Below are 23,188 nucleotides of genomic sequence, written 5' to 3'. Positions count from 1 at the left end.
TTATGAAGCTCACTCAATCACTATATATTTGCATGCCTATAGAAGTTTGACTCCAGCACGTAAATAGGAAAGTGGTTATACCCAAGATCCAGTCAAAGTTTGACTTCCTTTTCTTGAGTGCAACTCCAGCGCGCACTAGGATATTAAGTTTTCATATATCTCCTTTTTCCGATTTGTTTCAAGTCCTTATCCAACAGAATCCCTTTGATTTAAAAAATCTCAGACTTGGATTTCTTTGGAGGACGCTCGCAAATCATTCCAACTTATCTTGAGTCAGGTTTTATCTAATGAGCTCAAATTCGAGACATAATTTCAACATTGTCAATGATATCATGCTTGAATTCTTCCCCGAAGAAGGCTCTACATCAAATGTTTAGGTTCAGCATGGAATGGTACTTCAAAACCTTCCCTCATCAACTCAAACAACCCCTGTGTGTGAGTTCTGAAATCTACCATGTTGGTGCTCCTCGCGATGAGCCAAAATTGCTTTTGCAAATAACTAGTTATAAAGCAATTTAGCTGGAGAAATTTACGAAATGTGATGCACCTATCAAACTGTTCATTAGGACTTGACATGTAACTTTAGATTAATTTAGCTAAACGGCAATCTTGGCCTCTCTTAATTTAGATCTGTTATCAATGAGCAAGTGCGAGTGTTCCCTCGCTCATCCCAAAAGCAAGAACCTAGATTTTATGCCTGCCAATTGCACATGTTCAATGCACCCAAAACTATCACATGAGCAGAGATAAATAAATAAATAAAATTACTCTAAAGCAAATTAAGTATGAAAATAAAATAAAATAAAACAAAAAAAAGATGTTAATAAATCTCTGCCCTAATCTCTCCATTTGGTCTGTAATTAATAATATTTCCAATTATTTAAATATGGCAAAATGGTATTATGAAAATCGCTGCCATGTCCTCCCCTTTTGGTTTGTCTTAATAAATATTTAAACAATTAAAAAAAATGCCAAAGAAGGTATTATGAAAATGACTGTCCATATCCTCTCCATTTGGCCCCTAATTAATAATTTTACCAATTAAACATATGCCAAAGAAGGTATTATGGAAATCTCTATCGTATTCTCGCCACTTGGTCCGTAATTAATAAACTTACCAACAGAAAAAAGTACCAAAGATGGTATTACCAAAATCTCTACTCTATCCTCTCCATTTGGTTCTTAATTAATAATTTTTCCATAAAAAAATCCAAAAATGGTATTACGAAAATCTGCGTCCTTGTCCTCTTTATTTCGTTTGTAATTAATTATTTTACCAAAGAATTTAAAATACCCATTTAAAATACCCAATGAGATGTTACGTACATTTTCTGCCATATCCTTTCCAATTGGTCTGTCATTAATGGTTTTACCAATTTACAAACAAACGGGTGGAATGACAACGAGTGGTAAAGGACAGGTCCAAGGGCACTCTTGATGTCAAAGGTTTGAAACTGAAATGGTTTCATTCGGGGGAAGATGCACCTGTATCTGGTTCTTTTCTTGCTCGCCAATTTATTTCATCGAATAGGAAGTCTGGCCTTTTCTTTGATGGGTATTGTTCTCTTAGGAGTCTTGTTCTTTTCTTTTGGCTGTAGGAGTGCGTAAACCCCTGGGGAAAAAGTAGAAACATAAAGATGATTGGAAAGTTTTTCTTTCGTTGAAAGACCTAAAAGCATCAGTGGCTCAGAAACCCTCGAGCTGAAACCCTTGGAGAATCTACTGTAGACCATCAACTGTGTTTAGTTCCAGTGAAGATCATGGTGGGTCAGGCACGCATATTTGTTCTTCGTTTATTCCACGAAAAATAAATTATTTGAAAAATATTTTTCGAAAAATGATTCTTTGTATCGCTTCAAGTAATCCGTCAATTAGAAATGTTTTTATCCTCGATAAAATTTTATATCTAAACTTGAGTGAAACGGTAGTTGGAGAATGTAGGGACTCGGCGTTTAATTGCAATATTGGTGGCAACACGGAGGACATTTTGACTAACGTTGAGGTCGGTGATAGAAAATGCGAGCTCACGCAGTGACGGACGAGAAGCTTGGTAATGATCCGATGGTCTTAGATGGAGGAATGGAAGTTGATGAAGCACCTAATTTGATTGGAGACCATTCATCTAAGTAAAACGATGGCACAAACTGGGTGTGCACGGGGAACTCCAGTTACTTGCTAGGCTCGACATGAACGATTTCTCACCTCTACGTGGACAACAACATACTTATGAAATTGCTCGTGATCTCATATCCATCATCCACATTCCAAATTGGAAGACGGAACCAACAATGAGCTATGTTGTCATCCAATCTCTTGGCAATCCGAGGACCACACTGTCGTTGCAGCCTCATCTCTTTGTCTTTGCAGCTTAGTGATGTCTCTCACTCGTATATCTTCAAGCATGCTTATGTGATTTGCACCTGACCTCTATGATTCTGCCATTGAATGCTTCACAAGGGTTGTCAATGATATCACGCTTGAATTCTTTCCTGAAGAAGGCTCTACATCAAGTGTTTAGGCTCAGCATGGAATGGTACTTCACTTCAAAAGCTACCCTTGTCAACTCAAACAACCCCTGTGTGTGAGTTCTGAAATCTACCATGTTGGCGCTCCTAGCGATGAGCCAAAATTGCTTCTGCAAATAACTAGGTATAAAGCAATTTAGCTGGAGAAATTTACAAAATGTGATGCACCTATCAAACTGTTCATTAGGACTTGACATGTAACTTTGGATTAATTTAGCTAAACGGCACTCTTGGCCTCTCTTAATTTGGATCGGTTATCAATGAGCAAGTGCGAGTGTTTCCTCGCTCATCCCAGAAGCAAGAACCTAGATTTTATGCCTGCCAATTTGCACATGTTCAAACCACCCCAAAAATATCACATGAGCATAGATAGATAAATAAATAAAATTACTCTAAAACAAATTAAGTATGAAAATAAAATAAAATAAGACAAAAAAAAAAGATGTTAATAAATCTCTGCCCTAATCTCTCCATTTGGTCTGTAATTAATAATATTGCCAATTATTTAAATATGGCAAAAATGGTATTATGAAAATCGCTGCCATGTCCTCCCCTTTTGGTTTGTCTTAATAAATACTTAAACAATTAAAAAAATATGCCAAAGAAGGTATTACGAAAATCACCGTCCATATCCTCTCCATTTGGCCCATAATTAATAATTTTACCAATTAAGCATATGCCAAAGAAGGTATTACGGAAATCTCTATTGTATCCTCTCCATTAGGTCCGTAATTAATAAAATTACCAATAGAAAAAAAAAGTGCCAAAGAAGGTATTACCAAAATCTCTACTCTATCCTCTCTTTTTGGTCCGTAATTAATAATTTTACCAAAAAAAAAACCAAAAACAGTATTACGAAGATCCCCGTCCTTACCCTCTATATTTGGTTTGTAATTAATTGTTTTACCAAAGAATTTAAAATACCCATTTAAAATACCCAATGAGATAGTATTTACATTTCTGCCATATCTGTTCCAGTTGGTATGTTATTAATGGTTTTACCAATTTACGAACAAAAGGGTGAATGACAAAGAGTGGTCAATGACAGGTCCAAGGGCATTCTTGTCTTTTCGTATGGCTCAAAACATCTCATCCCTGTGGCCTGGCCTGAGATGTATATGTCATTCACCCTCTGGTTTTCTTCTACAAAATCCTTCTCCTGCAACTCAAATCCCCTCTTCGTCTTCTTCAAGCAGGAATCCACCTCTCGCTTCAACCCTCGCCATTGAAGCACAAGGTTACCGCAACAGACCCAGACGCACCTCTATTTCTCTGCATTCCCTGTTCGTTGGCCTTCTCAGATTTCTGTATCTGGAGAAATTGTGAGTGAGTCCTTCATCTTCGCTCCGGTCGGAGTGTTTCTTCAAGCCAACGTAATTTAGTTCCCTGAAAACCTCTGTAAGCTTTCCGAAGATGCGTGCTTTTGCTGCGTGTCGTCGCTGTCTCTATTTTCGAAATCTTCTTTGCTTTCGTTCGACAGCCAGGCCTCGAGAATCTCTCCCGAGTCCTTTCGGTTGTGATTCGCGAGGCACGGTTTTGCGAATAGTCACTTCATGAACTGAAAGCTTTTTTTTTTATGTCCGTTCATTCTGCGATTCCATTTCATCTTTCTTCAATCCGCACCAACTTTGCATTTGTTGTTTTTGTGTTTCAGCAGTTGTTGATCGGTTTGGTGTTTGAAAATGGTGGACTAACACACATCAATCACCGACTGTGTTGGAGTTGGCGAATACTTGGGGGACCCTTATTTCTCACATCGGGTACGCCCACGTCAACTTAAGGAAACCGAAGTGTCACCCAACGACATGTGACCCCTGCACGAGGGATGTAAGGGTTCGAGGGCAGCGCCCCCGACACGGGTGTCCCGCTGCCCGGTCAGCGAGCGGGGGCAGCGCCTCCCGACGGGGGTTCCGCTGCCCGGGCGGGGGCTCGGGGGCAGCGCCCCCGAAACCTCTACGGGTTTGGGATTTTATTTAAGCTGGCCCGTATGGTTGGAATTAAGAGGTTTTAGGTTCTTTAGCCCGTTTTTGGGGCATATATATTTTGCTCGGTTTTATCATTGTACTAGTTGAATTGGCTGTAAACCGAAAAATATAGTGAAATCTCTTTGCGGGACGTAGCCCTAATCTTGAGGTGAACCTGGGTAATCTCGTGCGTCATTCCAATTTTTCTTGATTCCCTATGTGATCGTCCGATTCGATTCCGATAAATCCCTTCAAATTGTACACACTGCCACTCCCGATCCCAATATTTAAGCACGGAATTCATCCCATTCAAATTGAATTTTTACAAGTGACTTTTTATATAATTATTTCCAGAGCAAATGGAAAGCGAAAACGACGCCGCCAAAGCCAAGTTAATAGCATAAGAGCACATTGTTCTGTTGGCTTTCTTCTATAAAATCCTTCTCTTGAAACTCAAACCCCGTATTCAAGCAAGAACCCTACTCTCCTTCAACTTTGCACTTCACTCACACACTCACCTCCCGCAACAGCTCCGTAAGCTTCCCAAGATACATGCTTTTGCTCCATCACTCCCGTTGTTTTCAAAACCATTTTTTTTTTTTGTTTCATTCAATGACCAAACCTTTACGATCTCTCGATAGTGTTCGGGGTTGGTGATTCTGTTTTAAAATCATCACTTCAATGACTAAAAGATTTGGATCTTCATTAGTTCTGCAATTCCATGTTTCTTACTTCGATCCGTACCATTTGATAGATTTTCATTTTAGCAGTTGTAAAAATGATTTGTGAATCGATTCGTTATTTATTTAAAACCACTTTTTTGGGACGTTCCAGCTTCGATCGGAAATGTCGGACTACATCCATCAATGTCGGTCACCGACGATACACGATGATGTAGTCACACGCGACTTCAACCGGTCGTCGGCGGACGCCCGCCGCCCGGTAAGCTAGCGGGGGTTCAGGGACAGCGCCCCCGAAACCTCTACGGGTTTGGAGTTTTATTTAAGCCGACACGTATGGTTGGAATTAGGAGGTTTTGAGTTTTTTAACCCATTTTTGGGGTATACATATTTTGCTCGGTTTTATCATTGTACTAGTTGAATTGGCTGTAAACCGACAAATATAGTGAAATCTCTTTGCAGGACGTAGCCCTAATCTTGGGGTGAACCTGGGTAATCTCGTGCGTCATTTCAATTTTTCTTGATTCTCTATGTGATCGTCTGATTCGGTTCCGATAAATCCCTTCAGATCGTACACACCGCCACTCCCGATCCCAATATTTAAGCACGGAATTCATCCCATTCAAATTGAATTTTTACGGTGACTTTTTTATATAATTATTTCCAAGGCAAATGGAAAGAGAAAACGACGCCGCTAAAGCCAAGTTAATAGCATGCGAGCGCGTTGTTCCGTTGGCTTTCTTCTATAAAATCCTTCTCTTGAAATTCAAATCCCGTATTCAAGCAAGAACCCTACTCTCCTTCAACTCTGCACTTCACTCACACACTCACCTCCGGCAACAGCTCTGTAAGCTTCCCCGGATACATGCTTTTGTTCCATCGCTCTCGTTGTCTTCAAAACCTTTTTTTTTTTTTTTTTGTTCAACGACCAAGCCTTTACGATCTCTCGATAGTGTTCGGGGTTGGTGATTCTGTTTTAAAATAATCACTTCATTGACTAAAAGATTTGGATCTTCATTAGTTCTACAATTCCATGTTTCTTACTTCGATCCATACCATTCGATAGTTTTTCATTTTAGCAGTTGTAAAAACGATTTTTGAATCGATTCGTTATTTATTTAAAATCACTTTTTTGGGACGTTCCAGCTTCAGTCGGAAATGTCGGACTACATCCATCAATGTCGGTCACCGATTGTACACAGCGATGTAGTCGCACGCGAATTCAACCAGCAATCGGCGGACGGCTGCCTCGCTCGCCGATGAGCGGGCGCGGGTTCGAGGCCAGCAACCCCGAAACCTCTACGCCTTTGGGCTTTTATTTAAGTTGGCCCGTATGGTTGGAATTAGGAGGTTTTGAGTTTTTTAGCCCGTTTTTGGGACATATATATTTTGCTCGGTTTTATCATTGTATTAGTTGAATTGGCTCTAAACCAAAAAATATAGTGAAATCTCTTTGCAGGACGTAGCCCTAATCTTGGGGTGAAACTGGGTAATCTCGTGCGTCATTCCAATTTTTCTTGATTCTCTATGTGATCGTCTGATTCGATTCCGATAAATCCCTTCAAACCGTACACACCGCCACTCTTGATCCCAATATTTAAGCATGGAATTCATCCCATTCAAATTGAATTTTTACAGTGACTTTTTTATATAATTATTTCCAGGGCAAATGGAAAGCAAAAACGACGCCGTCAAAGCCAAGTTAATAGCATAAGAGCGCGTTGTTCCGTTGGCTTTCTTCTATAAAGTCCTTCTCTTGAAACTCAAATCCCGTATTCAAGCAAGAACCCTACTCTCCTTCAACTCTGCACTTCACTCACTCACCTCCGGCGACAGCTCCGTAAGCTTCCCAAGATACATGCTTTTGTTCCATCGCTCTCGTTGTTTTCAAAACCATCTTTTTTTTTGTTTCGTTCAACAACCAAACCTTTATGATCACTCGATAGTGTTCGGGGTTGGTGATTCTATTTTAAAATCATCACTTCATTGACTAAAAGATTTGGATCTTCGTTAGTTCCGCAACTCCATGTTTCTTACTTCGATCCGTACCATTCAATAGTTTTTCATTTTAGCAGTTATAAAAACGATTTGTGAATCGATTCATTATTTATTTAAAATCACTTTTTTGGGACATTCTAGCTTCAGTCGGAAATGTCGGACTACATCCATCAATGTCGGTCATCGATCGTACACAGCGATGTAGTCACACGCGAATTCAACCGGCGGTCAGCGGACGGCTGCCCCGTTCGCCGATGAGCGGGCGAGGGTTCGGGGGCAGCAACCCCGAAACCTCTACGGCTGCATTTGGTCGTCGGGATTTCTGGTCATGATAGGATTGGATATGATAGGACAAGAAATCCACGTATTTGGCCATATCCTATCTATTGTTTGGTGAATTGCGGATTTAAAGTCGGATATTCTCATATCCTATCATATCCTGCATTTGGTAGAAACCGTATATCAATATAAAAGACATATTTGCCCCTACGTGATGCTCATGAAATATTCCGATCTTATTACTATAAAAATAACGTTCTCATACACAAAAAAAAAACTTGAAAATACACACATTTTATTAGATTTTCAAACCTCTTTGCAAAAAAAAAATGAATATAGAAACAAATGAGACAAGAAAGTTGTCATCATCGTCTTCATGTTTGCCCCATGAACTTGAAGCCTTTTCCATACACGATCAAGCAGATATTGCAATCTATGGAAAATAGAGCACCTACCCGGAGGAAACCTTTTCATGTGTAACAGCACAAGATCCTTTAGAATAATGAACAAGTTTTTTTTTGTGTTATCTTAGCGAGCTGACCCTATTCAATCTATACTGACTTTCACTGCTAAATATATTGCCTAGGAAGGAAGTGGCGAATGAGCATAAAGAAAAAGAATTGAGTTCACAAGAAACAACATATTCCAAAAAACTAAAGCATTCCAATAAATAGTAAAATCAACATTGTTCGATGTTGTTCATTGTCTAAAAATAGCAAAAAGAGACTACACACGACATTACTCTTCTATCATCTCTTGGAGAAGCATGTCCACAAATGCCTTCCTATCAGCTCCTTGAAATCCAAAAAAAAAGATGAATATTCTCAGGATCCTTCATAATTTTTGTATGTTCGTTTGCTCGATAAAAGGTTACGTATGTTCGTTTGCTATGTGAGATGTCATCAAGTGGTTGATTGGTCTGTGTATCATAGATTGCTTATTCCTACGTGACTGTGATTCAAACTACAAATAAAAGTATGCTTTAAATTGCTGAAGCAATTTAAGCCCAAAACTTTTGAAAAAAATTGCAGAAGCAAGCTGTAGACGACCATAGATGAATACATACCTTCGTAAATTGCAGAAGCAAGCTGTAAACGTGAAAAAAAAAATTGCAGAAGCAAGCTGTAGATGATCATGGATGAATACATACCTTCACAAATTGCAGAAGCAAGTTGTAAACGTGAAAAAAAAATTGTAGAGGCAAGCTGTAGCGTCGGTGAAAGAGTGCATGAATGAAGGGGTAGGTTTCTAAAAATTAGCTTTTATATGACGGATAAGAGAAATCCTATCCGACCTTATCCTACCCCCTCCCCTCGGATTTTTTTATCCGGGTTATATCCCCTCTATATCCGACATTATACTATCCGGGACACTTACCAAACACGGGATAAGATAAAACATATCCTATCCCGAGATTTATACGGACGACCAAACGCAGCCTACGGGTTTGGGCTTTTATTTAAGCTGGCCCGTATGGTTGGAATTATGAGATTTTGAGTTTTTTAGCCCGTTTTTTGAACATATATATTTTGCTCGGTTTTATCATTGTACTAGTTGAATTGGCTGTAAACCGAAAAATATAGTGAAATCTCTTTGCGGGACTTAGCCCTAATCTTAGGGTGAAACTGGGTAATCTCGTGCGTCATTCCAATTTTTCTTGATTCTCTATGTGATCGTCTAATTTGGTTCCGATAAATCCCTTCAAACCGTACACACCGCCACTCCCGATCCCAATATTTAAGCACGGAATTCATCCCATTCAAATTGAATTTTTACAGTGACTTTTTTATATAATTATTTCCAAGGCAAATGGAAAGCGAAAACGACGCCGCTAAAGCCAAGTTAATAGCATGAGAGCGGGTTGTTCCGTTGGCTTTCTTCTATAAAATCCTTCTCTTGAAACTCAAATCCCGTATTCAAGCAAGAACCCTACTCTCCTTCAACTCTGCACTTCACTCACACACTCACCTCCGGCGACAGCTCCGTAAGCTTCCTAAGATACATGCTTTTGTTCCATCACTCTCGTTGTTTTCAAAACCATTTTTTTTTTGTTTCGTTCAATGACCAAACCTTTACGATCTCTCGATAGTGTTCGGGGTTGGTGATTATGTTTTAAAATCATCACTTCATTGACTAAAAGATTTGGATCTTTATTAGTTCTGCAATTCCATGTTTCTTACTTCGATCCCTATCATTCGATAGTTTTTCATTTTAGCAGTTGTAAAAACGATTTGTGAATCGATTTGTTATTTATTTAAAATCACTTTTTTGGGACGTTCCAGCTTCAGTCGGAAATGTCGGACTACATCCATCAATGTCGTTCACCGACTGTACATAACGATGTAGTCACACGCGAATTCCACCAGCCGTCAGGGGACGGCCGACCCTCTCGCCGGTCGGTGGGCGGGTGTTCGGGAGCAGCGCCCACGAAACCTCTACGGGTTTGGGCTTTTATTTAAGCTGGCCCGCATGGTTGGAATTACAAGGGTTTAGGTTTTTTAACCCGTTTTTGGGGCATATATATTTTGTTCGATTTTATCATTGTACTAGTTGAATTGGCTCTAAACTAAAAAATATAGTGAAATATCTTTGCAGGATGTAGCCCTAATCTTAGGGTGAACTTGGGTAATCTCGTGCATCGTTCCAATTTTTCTTGATTCTCTATGTGATCGTCCGATTCGGTTCCGATAAATCCCTTCGGACAAGACACACCGCCATTCCCGATCCCAATATTTAAGCACGGAATTCATCCCATTCAAATTGAATTTTTGCAGTGACTTTTTTATATAATTATTTCCAAGCCAAATGGAAAGCGAAAACGACGCCGCCAAAACCAAGTTAATAGCATAATAGCACGTTGTTCCGTTGGCTTTCTTCTATTAAATCCTTCCCTTGAAACTCAAACCCCGTATTCAAGCTAGAACCCGACTCTCCTTCAACTCTGCACTTCACTCACACACTCACCTCCGGCAACAGCTCTATAAGCTTCCCAAGATACATGCTTTTGTTCCATTGCTCTCATTGTCTTCAAAACCATTTTTTTTTTTTGTTTCGTTTAACGACCAAACCTTTACGATCTCTCGATAGTGTTCGGGGTTAGTGATTCTGTTTTAAATTCGTCACTTCATTGACTAAAAGATTTGGATCTTCATTAGTTCCGTAATTCCATGTTTCTTACTTCGATCCGTACCATTCAATAGTTTTTCATTTTAGCAATTGTAAAAACGATTTGTGAACCTTTTCTTATTTATTTAAAATCACTTTTTTGGGATGTTCTAGCTTCAATCGGAAATGTCGGACTACATCCATTAATGTCGGTCACCAATTGTACACAGCGATGTACTCGCACGTGAATTCAACTTGCCGTCGGCGGATGGCTGCCCCGCTTGCCGGTGAGTGGGCGGGGGTTCGGGGGCGGTGCCCCCGATACCTCTACGAGTTTGGGCTTTTATTTAAGCTGGCCCGTATGGATGGAATTAAGAGGTTTTAGGTTTTTTAGCCCGTTTTGGGGGCATATATATTTTGCTCGGTTTTATCATTGTGCAAGTTGAATTGGCTGTAAACCAAAAAATATAGTGAAATCTCTTTACGGGACGTAGCCCTAATCTTGGGGTGAACCCGGGTAATCTCGTGTGTCCTTCCAATTTTTCTTGATTCTCTATGTGATCGTCTAATTCGGTTCCGATAAATCCCTTCAAATTGTACACACCGCCACTCCCGATCCCAATATTTAAGCATGGAATTCATCCCATTCAAATTGAATAATTACATTGACTTTTATATCTAATTATTTTCAGGGCAAATGGAAAGCAAAAACGACGCCGCCAAAGCCAAGTTAATAGCATAAGAGCTCGTTGTTCCGTTGGCTTTCTTCTATAAAATCCTTCTCTTGAAACTCAAACCCCGTATTCAAGCAAGAACCCTACTCTCCTTCAACTCTGCACTTCACTCACACACTCACCTCCGGCGACAGCCCCGTAAGCTTCCCAAGATACATGCTTTTGTTCCATCGCTCTCGTTGTCTTCAAAACCATCTTTTTTTTTTGGATTCGTTCAACGACCAAACCTTTACGGTCTCTCGATAGTGTTCGGGGTTGGTGATTCTGTTTTAAAATCATCACTTCATTGACTAAAAGATTTGGATCTTCATTAGTTCCGCAACTCCATGTTTTTTACTTCGATCCGTACCATTCGATAGTATTTCATTTTAGCAGTTGTAAAAACGATTTGTGAATCGATTCGTTATTTATTTAAAATCACTTTTTTGGGACGTTCCAGCTTCAGTCGGAAATGTCGGACTACATCCATCAATGTCGGTCAACGACCGTACACAGCGATGTAGTCGCACGCGAATTCAACCAGCGGTCAACGGACGGTTGACCCACTCGCCGGTGAGCGGGCGAGGGTTCGAGGGCAGCACCCCCAAAACCTCTACGGGTTTGGAGTTTTATTTAAACCGGCCCGTATGGTTTGAATTAGGAGGTTTTGAGTTTTTTAACCCGTTTTTGGGGCATATATATTTTGCTCGGTTTTATCATTGTACTAGTTGAATTGGTTGTAAACCAAAAAATATAGTGAAATCTCTTTGCAGGACGTAGCCATAATCTTGGGGTAAAATTGGGTAATCTCATGCGTCGTTCCAATTTTTCTTGATTCTCTATGTGATCGTCCGATTCGGTTCCGATGAATCCCTTAAAACTGTACATACCCCACTCCCGATCCCAATATTTAAGCACGGAATTCATCCCATTCAAATTGAATTTTTACAGTGACTTTTTTATATAATTATTTCCAGGGCAAATGGAAAGCGAAAATGACGCCGCCAAAGCCAAGTTAATAGCATAAGAGCGCGTTGTGCCGTTGGCTTTCTTCTATAAAATCCTTCTCTTGAAACTCAAACCCCGTATTCAAGCAAGAACCCTACTCTCCTTCAACTCTGCACTTCACTCACACACTCACCTCCGGTGACATGCCCGTAAGCTTCCCAAGATACATGCTTTTGTTCCATCGCTCTCGTTGTTTTCAAAACCATTTTTTTTTTGTTTCGTTCAACAACCAAACCTTTACGATCTCTCGATAGTGTTCGGGGTTGGTGATTCTGTTTTAAAATCATCACTTCATTGACTAAAAGATTTGGATCTTTATTAGTTCCGCAATTCCATGTTTCTTACTTCGATCCCTATCATTCGATAGTTTTTCATTTTAGCAGTTGTAAAAACGATTTGTGAATCGATTTGTTATTTATTTAAAATCACTTTTTTGGGACGTTCCAGCTTCGGTCGGAAATGTCGGACTACATCCATCAATGTCGTTCACCGATCGTACATAACGATGTAGTCACACGCGAATTCCACCAGCCGTCAGGGGACGGCCGACCCGCTCACCGGTCGGTGGGCGGGTGTTCGGGAGCAGCGCCCACGAAACCTCTACGGGTTTGGGCTTTTATTTAAGCTGGCCCGCATGGTTGGAATTACAAGGGTTTAGGTTTTTTAACCCGTTTTTGGGGCATATATATTTTGTTCGATTTTATCATTGTACTAGTTCAATTGGCTGTAATCTGAAAAATATAGTGAAATCTCTTTACGGGACGTAGCCCTAATCTCGGGGTGAACCCGGGTAATCTCATGCGTCATTCCAATTTTTCTTAATTCTCTATGTGATTGTCTGATTCGGTTCCTATAAATCCCTTCAGACAGTACACACCGCCACTCCCGATCCCAATATTTGCGCACGGAATTCATCCCATTCAAATTGAATTTTTGCAGTGACTTTTTTATATAATTGTTTTCAGGGGCAAATGGAAAGCGAAACGACGCCGCCAAAGCCAAGTTAATAGCATAAGAGCTCGTTGTTCCGTTGGCTTTCTTCTATAAAATCCTTCTCTTGAAACTCAAACCCCGTATTCAAGCAAGAACCCTACTCTCCTTCAACTCTGCACTTCACTCACACACTCACCTCCGGCAACAGCTCCGTAAGCTTCTCAAGATACATGCTTTTGTTCCATCGCTCTCGTTGTTTTCAAAACCATTTTTTTTTTTTGTTTAGTTTAATGACCGAACCTTTACGATCTCTTGATAGTGTTTGGGGTTGGTGATTCTATTTTAAAATCATCACTTCGCCGACTAAAAGATTTGGATCTTCATTAGTTCCGCAATTCCATGTTTCTTACTTTGATCCGTACCATTCGATAGTTTTTGATTTTAGCAGTTGTAAAAATGATTTGTGAATCGATTCATTATTTATTTAAAATCACTTTTTTTGGACGTTCCAGCTTCCGTCGGAAATGTCGGACTACGTCCATCAATGTTGGTAACCGATCGTACACAGCGATGTAGTAGCATGCGGATTCAACCAGGTGTCAGCGGACAACTACCCCGCTCGCCGATGAGGGGACGGGGGTTCGAGGGCAGCGCCCCTGAAACCTCTATGGGTTTGGGCTTTTATTTAAGCTAGCCCGTATAGATGGAATTATGAGGTTTTAGGTTTTTTAGTCCGTTTTTGAGGCATATATATTTTGCTCGATTTTATCATTGTACTAGTTGAATTGGCTCTAAATCGAAAAATATAGTGAAATCTCTTTACGGGACGTAGCCTTAATCTTTGGGTGAACCCGGGTAATCTTGTGCGTCATTCAAATTTTTCTTGATTCTCTATGTGATCGTCCGATTCGGTTCCGATAAATCCCTTCGGACTCTACACACCGCCACTCCCGATCCCAATATTTAAGCTCGGAATTCATCCAATTCAAATTGAATTTTTACAGTGACTTTTTTATATAATTATTTCCAAGGCAAATGAAAAGCGAAAACGACGCCGCCAAAGCCAAGTTAATAGCATAAGGGGGCGTTGTTCCGTTGGCTTTCTTCTATAAAATCCTTCTCTTGAAACTCAAATCCCGTATTCAAGCAAGAACCCTACTCTCCTTCAACTCTGCACTTCACTCACACACTCACCTCCGGCGACACCCCTGTAAGCTTCCCAAGATACATGCTTTTGTTCCATCGCTCTCGTTGTCTTCAAAACCATCTTTTTTTTTTGGATTCGTTCAACGACCAAACCTTTACGGTCTCTCGATAGTGTTCGGGGTTGGTGATTCTGTTTTAAAATCATCACTTCATTGACTAAAAGATTTGGATCTTCATTAGTTCTGCAATTCCATGTTTCTTACTTCGATCCGTACCATTCGATAGTTTTTCATTCTAGCGCTTATAAAAATGATTTGTGAATCGATTCATTATTTATTTAAAATCACTTTTTTGGGATGTTCCAGCTTTAGTCGGAAATGTCGGACTACATCCATCAATGTCGATCACCGACTGTACATAGCGATGTAGTCGCACGCTGACCCGACCAGCCGTCGGGGGACGGCCGCCTCGCTCGCCGGTGAGTGGGCGGGTGTTCGGGGGCAGCGCCTCCGTAACCTCTACGGGTTTGGGCTTTTATTTAAGTTGGCCCGTGTGGTTGGAATTAAGAGGTTTTAGGTTTTTTAGCCCGTTTTTTAGGCATATATATTTTGTTCGATTTTATCATTGTACTAGTTGAATTGGTCAAAAACCGAAAAATATGGTGAAATCTCTTTGCAAGACGTAGCCCTAATCTTGGGGTGAACCTGGGTAATCTCGTGCGTCGTTCCAATTTTTCTTGATTCTCCGTGTGATCGTCCGATTCGGTTCCGATGAATCCCTTCAAACCGTACATACCCCACTCCCGATCCCAATATTTAAGCACGGAATTCATCCTATTCAAATTAAATTTTTGCATTGACTTTTTTATATAATTATTTCCAGGGCAAATGGAAAGCGAAAACGACGCCGCCAAAGCCAAGTTAATAGCATAAGAGCGCGTTGTTCCGTTGGCTTTCTTCTATAAAATCCTTCTCTTGAAACTCAAACCCCGTATTCAAGCAAGAACCCTACTCTCCTTCAACTCTACACTTCACTCGCACACTCACCTCCGGCGACAGCTCTGTAAGCTTCCCAAGATGCATGCTTTTGTTCCCTCGCTCTCGTTGTTTTCAAAACCTTTTTTTTTTTTTTTTTTTCGTTCAACGACCAAACCTTTACGATCTCTCAATAGTGTTCGGGGTTGGTCATTCTTTTTTAAAATAATCACTTCATTGACTAAAAGATTTGGATCTTCATTAGTTCTGCAATTCCATGTTTCTTACTTCGATCCGTACCATTCGATAGTTTTTCATTTTAGCAGTTGTAAAAACGATTTGTGAATCGATTCATTATTTATTTAAAATCACTTTTTTGGGACGTTCCAGCTTCAATCGGAAATGTCGGACTACATCCAACAATGTCGGTCACCGACTGTACACAGCGATGTAGTCGCACATGAATTCAACCATCCGGCAATCGACCCCAACCGTGCAGATCTGAACGATCCGATGGAAGATCAGGGTCCGGATTCATCCATCTCCAATTGCGAGAGCGTCGTCTCCGTCGATCAATCTGTCACTGCTCTGCGGCCACTCATCAGCAGTGGGTTGATGGAACCTGGCGAGGGAGACATGCTCCACTGCTACATCAAGGAGAGACACCTCTCGCTGCTTGGTGCGCTTGAGGGCCAAGTTACAGTGGCGGCAATCTACCGGAATGGCTTCTCCAACGTCTCAGCAAGAGCGTTTCAAATTCACTCGCAGGCAGTGCAAAAGAAAGGCGGCAGCGGCACCGCCAACCTGAGGTACGCGTGGTACGCTTCCTCGAGGGACGAGGTCCCCAAGATCTTCTGATATGGCTTTGGCTACAGTGGGAAGCCAGAGAACAGTGGCTTGTATGGTTCTGGACTTTATTTTGCTCCTGAAATTCATCTTCTCGGGAGGTACAGAATTCCCATTTATTTATTTTTTGCGCATGTGATGATATTGGATGTCGATAGCTTCTTGGTAATGCTTTGGCGGCGTTAACTCGCCCCTATTAATTGCATAAATAATGACGAGATTACACAAAATATGTTGATTTAGCGTGTAATTTCACTTTGAATCCATGATCGGTTAAATCAAGTAGAACCATGTATGTTTAATCTATGATTGGCTAAGTTAGATCGGACCCTTTATATTGAATAAATAATTGAGTGATACAGTTCGAAAAGTGGTACGATCACGAAGATATGTTGATTTAGAGCATTAGTATGTTTCCCTATTAATCTATGCATGGGACTATGTTTCGCGAATTTGTTGTCTCTTGACTCATGTTAATATGTTGTGCATGTGATCATAATGGCCTTACATAGTCTATTCGCAATGCTTTGGCAGCCTTAAGATCGCCCCTATAGATAAAGATGGCATGAGGCATATACTGCTTTGTCGGATCATACTGGGGAAATCAGAGCTTGTCAGTTTTGGCTCGGAACAGTCTCATCCTAGTTCTGAAAAGTATGATTCCAGTTTGGACGACTTATCATCTCTAACAAGATACATTGTTTGGAGCATCCACATGAACACTCATGTGTTACTAGAGTAGGTTGTTAGCTTTAGAGCCCCTGGTTATTGCTTAAGAGGTAATCAAATTGCTCTTTCTCGTTTCTGCTTTTGCATTGACCATGTTTGTGGGTCTGACTTTGCCTACGATTTGTTAAAATCTAAATGCACTAGGGTTGTTGAGAACTCCAGAGAAGTCACAGAAACAGACTTTCCCTCAGATGCCATCTTGTATTTTGAGTTCGGAACTCTCGAAGATCTTACTTCCATCTGACGTCAATTTGATCTCCAAGTATTATAAGGATCAAAAAGTAAGTGCCACATTAACATTGTCATCACTTAGTTCTAATTTTTCAAAGCTCTGTTTTCTGCTTTCCTTTAGGCTCCGCTTGTTTTGCGAAAAATGAGTGGTTTGAAAAATATTTTCCTAAAATTGAAGATAAAAACGAATGGACAAAAAATATCTTCATCATTCACGCAAATATTTAGATGTAAATTGTTATCATTATGACAATATTTTTCATTGACCAATTATTTCAAGCAATATATGTGATTATTTCGAGGAAAATATTTTTCCAATTCACTTATTTTTCGCGAAATAGATGAAGCCTAATGTTGGAATTTATCTCAAAACGTGATCATCATTTTCCAGGGAGGAAAGATTTCGAGGCACGTGCTTGCGCAAAAAGTCAAGCAAATTATAAGGAGGAGGATGTTGATTGGATTCATTAAAAGGGTCGGAGCTAAGGTGTGGATTATGAACCCTTTTGATAAACAGTTATTCAAAAGCACGTTTATGCCTCTGATGTCAAGTCATGTATACAGAGAGCTTGTTTCTGCTTTCGTTGACTTGAGAGTGAGTAGTTTATTTCATTGTACAGCAATTCAGGGCGTGAAGCGGCTTGTTATGGGACCATGGATGGACTTGAATAAGACTGGAACGCGAGGCGTATAAATAAGACTGGTTTTTATTTTGACAAGTTCACAGCACACAGCGACGCGAGCAAATGATACACATGATGTGGAGGAGGAGGAGCCCCATCCAAATCGCACATTTTCGTAGCTGCTGACTCTTAGATAGGGAAACTCTTTTGGAATTTGTACGATGTGAACGTGTGGGCTTCATTATAGTCATAAACTTGGTGTTCTCTTAGTCCCTATCTCACATGACTGTTTATTTTTCAATGGAGTATCAAATCTCTTCTTCAGTTGACATGCTATGGGAATATTTCTTGATCCATGCAATTATGCAGGAGATAATTACATTTTCATTTATTGACCTGTCACAATATAACCAAATCCTGAAACTTTTGTGGCAAACCTTGATAAATGCATAATTTAAAAAAAGAAAAAGATAGGTGACTTAAGCTCCATTTGTTTCACGGAAAATGAGTTATTTCTGAAAAATATTTTTCAATAATTAAGTCATTTTTCAGGAAATGACAATCTTTTTCGATGTTCGGTTGAAACCTAAAAATGAACTGAAAAATATTTTTTGCCATTCGTTATAAAAAAAAATTGGATTTTATTTTCCCACGTGCAATCCTTTTAATAATTTTTTTATTTTTATTTATTTTCTTTTTAAAAAATATGTATTTCTATTTTTTAGTTTTTTATCTGTTCGTTTTATTTTCCTTTTTATTTTTCCTTTTTTATTTATTTTTCCTTCTTCTTCTACCGCTCGCTAGCCACCGCGACAAACGGGTTCGCTAGCCGTAGCCACATCCGGCGAGGTGAACTCGCCCTAGGCTAGACCTCCCCGACTCGGGTGAGCGGATGTGGCCGATTGCCAGCGGCCAGCAAAGAAATAAAAGTGGAAAACAAAAACATTATCTAAAAAATAGTAAAATATAAAAATATAAAAAAAATTGAGAAGCAAGAACCTAGATTTTATGCCTGCCAATTTGCACATATTCAATGCACCCCAAAAATATCACATGAGCATAGATAGATAGATAAATAAAATTACTCTAAAACAAATTAAGTATGAAAATAAATAAAATAAGACAATAAAAAAGATGTTAATAAATCTCTGCCCTATTCTCTCCATTTGGTCTGTAATTAATAATATTGTAAATTATTTAAATATGGAAAAAATGGTATTATGAAAACCGCTGCCATGTCCTCCCCTTTTGGTTTGTGTTAATAAATATTTAACCAATTAAAAAAATGCCAAAGAAAGTATTACCAAAATCACCGTCCATATCCTCTCCATTTGGTCCGTAATTAATAATTTTACCAGTTAAACAGATGCCAAAGAAGGTATTATGAAAATCTCTATCGTATCCTCTCCATTTGGTCCATAATTAATAAACTTACCAACAGAAAAAAGTACCAAAGATGGTATTACCAAAATCTCTGCTCTATCCTCTCCATTTGGTTCTTAATTAATAATTTTATCATAAAAAAAATCCGAGAATGGTATTACGAAAATCTCCATCCTTTTCCTCTTTATTTTGTTAGTAATTAATTATTTTACCAAAGAATTTAAAATATCCATTTAAAATACCCAAGGAGATATTATGTACATTTTCTGCGATATCCTTTCCAATTGGTCTGTCATTAATGGTTTTTCCAATTTACAAACAAAAGGGTGGAATGACAACGAGTGGTAAAGGACAGGTCCGAAGGCACTCTTTATGTCAAAGGTTTGAAAACTGAAATGGTTTCATTCGGGGGAAGATTCACCTGTATCGGGTTCTTTTCTTGCTCGCCAATTTATTTCTTGGAATAGGAAGTCTGGCCTTTTCTTTGAAGGGTATTATTCTCTTAGGAGTCTTGTTCTTTCAGCTGTAGGAGTGCGTAAATCCCTGGGGAAAAAAGTAGAAACATAAAGAAGATTGGAAAGTTTTTCTTTCGATGAGAGACCTAAAAGCATCAGTGGCTCAGAAACCCTCGAGCTGAAACCCTTGGAGAATCTACTACAGAGCATCAACCGTTTAGTTCCAGTGAAGATCGTGGTGGGTAAGGCTCGCATATTTGTTCTTCGTTTATTTCGTAAAAAATGAATTATTTGGAAAAAAAATTTAGATATCTCTCTGTCTTTGCAGCTTAGTGATGACTCTCACTTGTATATCTTCAAGCATGCTTATGTGATTTTCACTTGATCTCTATGATTCTGCCATTAAATGCTTCACATAGGTTGTTGTCAATGATATCACGCTTAAATTCTTCCTCGAAGAAGGCTCTACATCAAATGTTTAGGTTCAGCATGGAATGGTACTTCAAAACCTTCCCTCATCAACTCAAACAACCCATGTGTGTGAGTTCTGAAATCTATCACGTTGGTGCTCCTCGCGATGAGCCAGAATTGGATCTGCAAATAACTAGTTATAAAGCAATTTAGCTGGAGAAATTTACGAAATGTGATGCACCTATCAAACTGTTCATTGGGACTTGAAATGTAACTTTGGATTCATTTAGCTAAACGGCAATCTTGGCCTCTCTTAATTTAGATCTGTTATCAATGAGCAAGTGGGAGTGTTCCCTCGCTCATCCCGGAAGCAAGAACCTAGATTTTATGCCTGCCAATTGCACATGTTCAAAGCACCCCAAAACTATCACATGGGCAGAGATAGATAAATAAATAAAATTACTCTAAAACAAATTAAGTATGAAAATAAAATAAAATAAGACAAAAAAAAAAGATGTTAATAAATCTCTGCCCTAATCTCTCCAATTGGTCTGTAATTAATAATATTGCCAATTATTTAAATATGGCAAAAATGGTATTATGAAAATCGCTGCCATGTCCTCCCCTTTTGGTTTGTCTTAATAAATATTTAAACAATTAAAAAAATATGCCAAAGAAGGTATTACGAAAATCACCGTCCATATCCTCTCCATTTGGCCCATAATTAATAATTTTACCAATTAAGCATATGCCAACAAAGGTATTATGGAAATCTCTATCGTATTCTCTCCATTTGGTCCGTAATTAATAAACTTACCAACAGAAAAAAGTACCAAAGATGGTATTACCAAAATCTCTGCTCTATCCTCTCCATTTGGTTCTTAATTAATAATTTTACCATTAAAAAAATCCAAAAATGATATTACGAAAATCTCCGTCCTTGTCCTCTTTATTTCGTTTGTAATTAATTATTTTACCAAAGAATTTAAAATACCCATTTAAAATACCCAATGAGATATTATGTACATTTTCTGCCATATCCTTTCCAATTGATCTGTCATTAATGGTTTTACCAATTTACAAACAAAAGGGTGGAATGACAACCAGTGGTAAAGGACAGGTCCAAAGGCACTCTTGATGTCAAAGGTTTGAAAACTGAAATGGTTTCATTCGGGGGAAGGTTCACCTGTATCTGGTTCTTTTCTTGCTCGCCAATTTATTTCTTGGAATAGGAAGTCTGGCCTTTTCTTTGATGGGTATTATTCTCTTAGGAACCTTGTTCTTTTCTTTTGGCTGTAGGAGTGCGTAAATCCCTGGGGAAAAAGTAGAAACATAAAGAAGATTGGAAAGTTTTTCTTTCGTTGAAAGACCTAAAAGCATTAGTGGCTCAGAAACCCTCGAGCTGAAACCTGTGGAGAATCTACTGCAGAGCATCAACTGTGTTTAGTTCCAGTGGAGATGGTGGTGAGTCAGGCAGGCATATTTGTTCTTAGTTTATTTCGCGAAAAATGAATTATTTGAAAAACATTTTTCGAAAAACGATTCTTTGTATCGCTTCAAGTAATCCGTCAATTAGAAATGTTTTTATCCTCGATAAAATTTTATATCTAAATTTGGTTGAAACCGTAGATGGAAAATGTAGGGACTCGGCGTTTAATTGCGATGCTGGTAGCAACACGGAGGACATTTTGACTAATGTTGAGGTCGGTGATAGAAAATGCAAGCTCACGCAGTGACAGGGGCGAGAAGCTTGGTAATGATCCGATGGTCTTAGATGGAGGAATGGAAGTTGATGAAGCACCTAATTTGATTGGAGACCATTCATCTAAGAAGATGGATGGCACAAACGGCGTGTGCACGGGGAACTCCAGTTACTTGCTAGGCTCAACATGAACAATTTCTCACCTCCACGTGGACAACAACATACTTATGAAATTGCTCGTGATCTCATATCCATCATCCACATTCCAAATTGGAAGACGAAACCTACCATGAGCCATGTTGTCATCCAATCTCTTGGCAATCCGAGGACTACACTGTCGTTGCAGCCTCATCTCTCTGTCTTTGCAACTTAGTGATGACTTTCACTCTTATATTTTCAAGCGTGCTTATGCGATTTGCACCTGACCTCTATGATTCTGCCCTTGAATGCTTCACAGAGGTTATTGTCAATGATATCACGCTTGAATTCTTCCCTGAAGAAGGCTCTACGTCAAATGTTTAGGTTTAGCATGGAATGGTACTTCAAAACCTTCCCTTATCAACTCAAACAACCCCTGTGTGTGAGTTCTGAAATCTACCATGTTAGTGCTCCTTGCGATGAGCCAAAATTGCTTCTGCTGGAGAAATTTACGAAATGTGATGCACCTATCAAACTGTTCATTGGGACTTGAAATGTAACTTTGGATTCATTTAGCTAAACGGCAATCTTGGCCTCTCTTAATTTAGATCTGTTATCAATGAGCAAGTGGGAGTGTTCCCTCGCTCATCCCGGAAGCAAGAACCTAGATTTTATGCCTGCCAATTGCACATGTTCAAAGCACCCCAAAACTATCACATGGGCAGAGATAGATAAATAAATAAAATTACTCTAAAACAAATTAAGTATGAAAATAAAATAAAATAAGACAATAAAAAAGATGTTAATAAATCTCTGCCCTAATCTCTCCATTTGATCTGTAATTAATAATATTGCCAACTATTTAAATATGGCAAAAATGGCATTATGAAAATCGCTGCCATGTCCTCCCCTTTTGGTTTTTGTTAATAAATATTTAACCAATTAAAAAAATGCCAAAGAAGGTATTGCGAAAATCACCGTCCATATCCTTTCCATTTGGTCCGTAATTAATAATTTTACATGTTACGCAGATGCCAAAGAAGGTATTACGGAAATCTCTATCGTATCCTCTTCATTTGGTCCGTAATTAGTAAACTTACCAATAGAAAAGAAAAGTGCCAAAGAAGGTATTACCAAAATCTCTACTCTATCCTCTTCATCTGATCTGTAATTAATAATTTTACCATAAAGAAAAAAACCCAAAAATGATATTACGAAAATCTCCGTCCTTATCCTCTTTATTTGGTTTGTAATTAATTATTTTACCAAAGAATTTGAAATACCCATTGAGATATTATGTACATTTCTGCCAAAGGGTGGTCAATGACAGGTCCTAGGGCACTGT

General features: G+C 39.1%; 1 pseudogene; it reads left to right on the top strand.

Moving 5' to 3' along the window:
- Positions 1–15,727: 15,727 nt before the first annotated feature.
- LOC125315476 lies at positions 15,728–17,825 on the top strand (annotated as a pseudogene).
- The last annotated feature ends 5,363 nt before the right edge of the window (positions 17,826–23,188 follow it).

Source organism: Rhodamnia argentea, chromosome 6 (genome assembly GCF_020921035.1).
Source record: "Rhodamnia argentea isolate NSW1041297 chromosome 6, ASM2092103v1, whole genome shotgun sequence".
NCBI classification, from domain to species: domain Eukaryota; kingdom Viridiplantae; phylum Streptophyta; class Magnoliopsida; order Myrtales; family Myrtaceae; genus Rhodamnia; species Rhodamnia argentea.
Note: the sequence above shows the minus strand (reverse complement) of the source record. Positions and strands in the feature narration are given on the sequence as shown.